We start from the raw sequence: 5,962 nt of genomic DNA, 5'->3' as shown, positions 1-5,962 counted from the left end.
ACTAGAGAGACTGTGGCCTTCCACTCCCCAGGACTAAGCAGTGGGCAAACCACCCACTTGAGAGACTGTGGCCTTGGCAAACCACTCACTTCAGAGACTGTGGCCTTGCACTCCCCAGGACCAAGCAGTGGGCAAACTACCCACTTGAGAGACTGTGGCCTTGCACTCCCCAGGACAGCGAATAGGACATGTTGCCCCCTCCAGGACCAGTGGTATTGTACCATCTTCTGGCTGAGGTGCCCCCCATTCCCTGTCCCCCTGAGTTGCCTGTGTATTTTCGACCTGATGCCCCCTGCAGTGTTCTCTCTGTGTTGTTGTAGGAGTGAGGTGGGGCCTTGGCCTATGTGTTATGGCTCTGTGGCCCACGGACATTGAGGATTGGGAAGTGTCCCTAGATTTGTAAATATGTATATACGTGTGTGTTTTGATGCACTTATTCATGTTATGTTATTGTAGTACTTTCTCCAAATCATTTTGTCTTTGCATTATTCCTGAGGGGTACGGGGTGAATATGTAAGGTTTGTGCATCTGGTCGTGTGTATGGGGTTGGGGGTGAGGGTGAGGGTGTGTGTGTTGCGTGTGTGTGTCACTCTCATTTTCCTCCCCCCTTCCTTGTGTGCTAGGCGGCAGTACTCACTGTGTTCGTCTTCGCCGGCTTTGAAGTTCATAATGCAACAGAAGGTGGACGAGCATCGGAAATATGTGCAGCTCGGGCTCCATGGCATTGTGGTTGTTCCCTGAGTCTCCATAGGTGAGTCCTTTGACTTCTGTGCAGTGTTTCCACCATGCTTTTGATGTCATTTGTACTGCCACGGGAAAGGTGGCGGATAGGCCGGTTGTAATAGTGTGGGCGGTACATTGTCTTACCGCCATGGTGCTTGTTTATTCCGCCGTGACGGTTGTTGTGTTAAAGTGGCTATCTGTCTGAGCGGTTTCCGCTGGGGTCTTAATTCTATTTTGGATACCGCCGGCCTGTTGGCAGTATTACTGCCACTTTATTACCGACTGCCAGGGCTGTAATGAGGGCCTAAGTTTCTAACCTCTGAACCTGCTCAGTTTACACTCCCCATGTGCTTATTTTATTTCAAATTTGGTTTTGCATGAGAAACATTTACAACAAAACTACATGAGGTACAGTGAATTTATAGTCAATACAAGCTTGCAGACACCCAACACAGTTACATATTTGCATCTTGAATTACAACATATTACATAAGTTCCCATGGTTGGGCCATTAACCAAGTATCATTAGCTGCACTTTTTTGGTGCATTACCTGGGGGTCGTACACCTGTAATTAATTGAAGCCACAAAATTGGCCATAACCTGGATTGAGGATGGTGCTCTCCAGCCAGTGGTATGACAGCTGGGGTGATTGGATGGTGCTCTGTGCCCGGGTGCCAACCCTGTCATCAATGATGTTATGGCAACTGTTATAGTGATGGAGGAAGTGGGCCCATTCTGGGTGCGTTGGTATGCGCGGAGGGGGCCCCATATGTCTCTGGGTCGGGAGCGTGGCGGCATGAGATCCCAATACGCATCTAACTGGTCTTGGATGTATATAACATTTTGCAGCCAGGCGGGAGCTGTAGGAGCAGGGCGCCTTCCCCAGTGCATGCCACTCTCCTTTTCGCTAACAGGAGTCGCATAGCTGTAAGGCATCTGCTTTCACCAGGTGCCTTCCCTACATGGCCTAATAATGCCACCAATGGCATCCAGGATGGAGGGTGTCCAGTTATTTCTTGTGCCATTCTGTAGACCTCTTTTCAAAACGACACTATTTGCAGACAAAGCCATGGCAGGTGTAGTCTCTAATTGGGAGAGAGATGATCCAGTTGGTTATAGCAATAACCCCATTGTTCATCAGAGAGCGTAGTGGAGAGGTCTTAATCCCACCCAGCACTAGATGCAGAGAGCAGGGCAGAAGCCTGAGTGGAGGTATAGAGGCGGGTGATCAGGCTTCTTGGTGACTGGGACATGAAAACAATGTCCAGGGATGGCAGTGTGGGGGGTGCAACTGGGAAAGTAGGGTGTAGAGTACGGCATGTTGTCTGAAGTTGGTAATATGTCAATATGTCCAGCAGGGTATGGCATCCCCTCTGCCACAGGCAGTTGCGCAATAAAATGACTATCAGGGTATGAGTCTGTGAAGTGAAATATATGGTACTTAAGTGTGCAGGCTCTGGTGCCGGATTCCCGAAGGGGTGGGATTGTTGGATTCTTGAACAGTGGATGCTGCGTACAGTAAGGATAATCGAGTTTGTGTAGGCAACTTCTCCTAAGCCCAGCAAACACAATCAACCATGTCAATCTCAGCTCTGGATGCCTTGTAATTACGGCAGAGCGCTGCTCCATCTGCCTCAATTGCTTGGCGGTATATGTGGTTGATATGAAGTAGGATGTACCCAAAAGTGCAGATACTGAGCTTGTGAGCAATATGCGTATGGAGCCATGTCTGGCCCACCCAGATATCCCTCAGCCAGCAGTAAAGTAAGAAGTTCCCAGGATATCCTAGGTTGTTTGCCCTCCCAAACTAGGTTAGTCAAGTTGGATTTTAGACGTCAGTCATGAGATAGGAATGTTGAGAAAAAGATATAAAAATTTGGGGAGGACCGCCATCTTCTCGGAAGCAGAAGACGGGTCTATAATGGTATCCTGTCTTCTAACCAGGTCATAGCCCTTCCATTATTTGCTTGCCACAAAGTGGTTCGTCCCGGCTAAACCAGATGTCAAGACAACGGACCGGCTCCACCACCCATTCAAGGGTAAATTCGGAGGAGAAGAGCAGGGTCTTGTCTGTAAGGGAAAACAACACCGATTTCCCCTAGTTTATCTGAGTACCTGAGTAGCAACTGAATCAGATCACCTCTTGTATCATAGGATTCAGATTTTCTTCTTGATCATGGGAATAAAGCACAATATCGTCAGCGTACATTGAGACCACCAGGGCCTTGGAGTTAAGGCTGATGCCCCTATGGGTGTGGTGCTGCCTAAGACGCACTGCCAGTGGTTCCATCGCAGTGGTGAATAAGAGGGGTGGCAGCGGGCAGCCCTGTCTCGTTCCCCGACTAATCGGAAAGGGATCCAAAACAGACCCATTCGTGCTCACTCTTGGCAGCAGTAGAGTGTACAGTAGACAGATCTGTTTTATGAGTAGCGGACAGAGGCCAATTCTGGCTAGAATGGGGAAGAGGTAAGGCCGTTCTAGTGTATAAAACGCCTTGGTGGCATCTAGTAGAGCAGCTGTTGCCTGAATAGATGGTGCATGATAGCAAAATAGTGTGGAGATTATGGAAGGTGGACTGACCCGGAATAAAACCAGCCTGATCTGGCCTAATAGTTTTCAGTAAGAGTGGTAGTAATCTGTTAGCTAGCACCTTAGCTTATATTTTTATTGTCTACATTGATTAGGGAGAGTGGTTGGTAGGAGTCGCAGTGTGATGCTGGTTTGCCCGGTTTGAGTAAGGTGACTTTCATAGCTTCATGTAGTGAGGCAGGGAGGCAGCCCTGAGTAGGGGAATCCTGGTACATGGCCAGGAGGTGCGGGGTCAGCAGGGGGCAAACTCCTTATAAAAGGAAGTCATGAGGCCATCTCCACCTGGTACTTTATCACCTAGGAGATCTGCAATTACCTGTGTTATCTCCTCAGTCATGATAGGGGCCTCGAAGTAAGTGCGGTAGATGTGGGGCAAACACACCAGTTGCATCATATCTTAGTATTTGGTGAGCTCCAGGCAATCCAGCACTGAGGTCTAGTGGTATAATTTAGCATAGAATGAGGAGAAAGTCAGTGCTGTCACCCGTGTGGTGTTTATTAAGTTATTGCCTGAGTCTAATAGTTCAGCAATATGGGAGGATGCCTGATTGGGGCATAATAATCTCACTAGGGTTCTGCCCGGGCAGCCACCCTTGCCATATCTGCGTGCTTGAGTTTCCCTATGCAGGTAGTGAGTCTCCCAGATGGCCTCTTCTTGGAATTCTGTTAATTTGGAGTTAATATTAGCGAACAGATCTGCACTTTTTTTGTGAAAATAACCAGTCTAAACAGACTGGGTTTCCCATTCAAGATTGGCCAGTGACCTATGGATGGATTTTAGAACCCCTGCCTGCTTAGCTATACATGCGCCTCTTGTGACCTCCTTAAAGGCCTCCCACAATGTGGAGGGCAAGTCAACGGAGTTTACATTGTGGGGGAAAAAAATCAACAATCTCCTTATGAATCTCTTTGTGGAACACTGCACATCTGAAGGTAGGTGCCAAGAGAAGGGCCTAGGCGTGAAGTGAGGGAGCTTGTGCTCCAGCAACACATGTGTGTGGTCAAAAGGATAGGAAGGTAATGAGTAACCCCAAATGACCATGTCCTTCCCTCAGGGGATACTATTTAAAAATCTATACGGGACCATGATCTGTGGTATGTGGAAATGCAGGTTCCCTCAAGTGCATGTGGGTGCGCGAGTCTCCAAACGTTGTGTAGCTGATTATCAGACATGACTGTGTAGATTATTTTCGAGGCATGAGGATGATGGCCCTGGACACCCCCCTGACCTATCTCTCTGGTCCTCCAGAATGACTTTGAAGTCACCACCCCAGATGAGGGCCCATGGACCCAAACCCTGTATCTTAAACCACATTGCGGAGTAAAATTCAGGATCATCCATGTTTGGTCCATAAACGGCCACCAGTGTAATGGGATGTACACCCAATGAAGCTGTCAGGGGAATGTATCTGCCCTCAGAGTCGAGTTCAGTATGAGCCATCTGCCAGGAGAAACCTCTGTGTAAAAGTGTCATGAGCCCTCTAGTATAATTTGAATATGATGAGGAGTAAGCTGTTTCTCAGCCTCTGGCTTTGAGGCAAGGAGAGTTGGGATCAGCTAGATGTGTTTCTTGTAGGAAACAATTGTCGATTTTGTGTCCGTTAAGATAAGATTGCACAAGACGAGCCCTCCCAGTGTCAGTAAGGCCCTTGTGCATTCCAGGTTGAGCACTTCAGGGTGGCCATAGTGATGAGATGTGTACTATCTAAAGGACCGTGTGTCCCTTAGACTTGTATTGTGGTTTGGTGATGAATTTTGCAGGAGTTTTTTCACAGGTAGGAGTTCACAGCTGGGAGCCTGCACACTCAGAGTAAAGTCAGGGAAGAAAGAGGTGACACTGCTGAGGTGCTGCAGAGGGCCCTTTTCCCAAGTTAATGTAAAATTGGGTCCCTCTCCTGATAATTCAGGATTTTGGTGATTATCGGTCTGGCTGGCTCCCCAGGGGGTGGTCCAGGACCAAGCGAACGTTGGGCCCGTTCCACTAGAAACACTGGTGATAGATCCACGCCAAACAGGCTACATATCATATTTTCATTTTGGATATGGAAGTGGACTCAGGAACACCTGTAATCCGAAGGTTGCTGAGTCAGAACCTGGCCTCCAAATCTTCGTTCTTGGCCTTAATAATGTTGAGTATCTTGTCCATTTTTAAAAGGTGCTCTTTGGATTCAGACTGTTGGTCGTCAATGTCAGAAATCCTGGTTTCCAGGCGGTCCAAACTGGATTCATGTGTGTCTACCCGCTGTTTGACCTGGTTGAGGCGAGCGGCGAGGAGGTTCAACTTGCCACCAATGGTTTTAAGAATAGTTTTCATGTCAAGGAGTATTTCCTTAAGATCAGTCTCTTCAGGGTCCTCCTCTACCTTACGGTTCATAAATGCTTCAGAGGGCCTCTAGCCCTCAGTATGCTGGACGCGTTTATGCCCTCAAAGGTGAATTTTGCCTGTCTGGCATCTGACTTGCCCATGATAACAGCTGACAGGTACAGCCCAGACAAAAAGGATTAGCGTTCCCCAGCACCCCTTGTTCAAAGAGTTTTTGTGTGCGCTGGGTGTGGACGCCAGTCCAGAGGCCCAGATTCTGCTGCCAGGCGGGCCCCGTCTCTCCCCGTCTCCACATTCTTAGCAGGGGCACGAGCAGGCCCACGTA

The sequence above is a fragment of the Pleurodeles waltl genome, chromosome 12 (assembly GCF_031143425.1).
Source record: "Pleurodeles waltl isolate 20211129_DDA chromosome 12, aPleWal1.hap1.20221129, whole genome shotgun sequence".
Classification (NCBI taxonomy): Eukaryota; Metazoa; Chordata; class Amphibia; order Caudata; family Salamandridae; genus Pleurodeles; species Pleurodeles waltl.
This window is presented reverse-complemented; position numbering follows the sequence as displayed.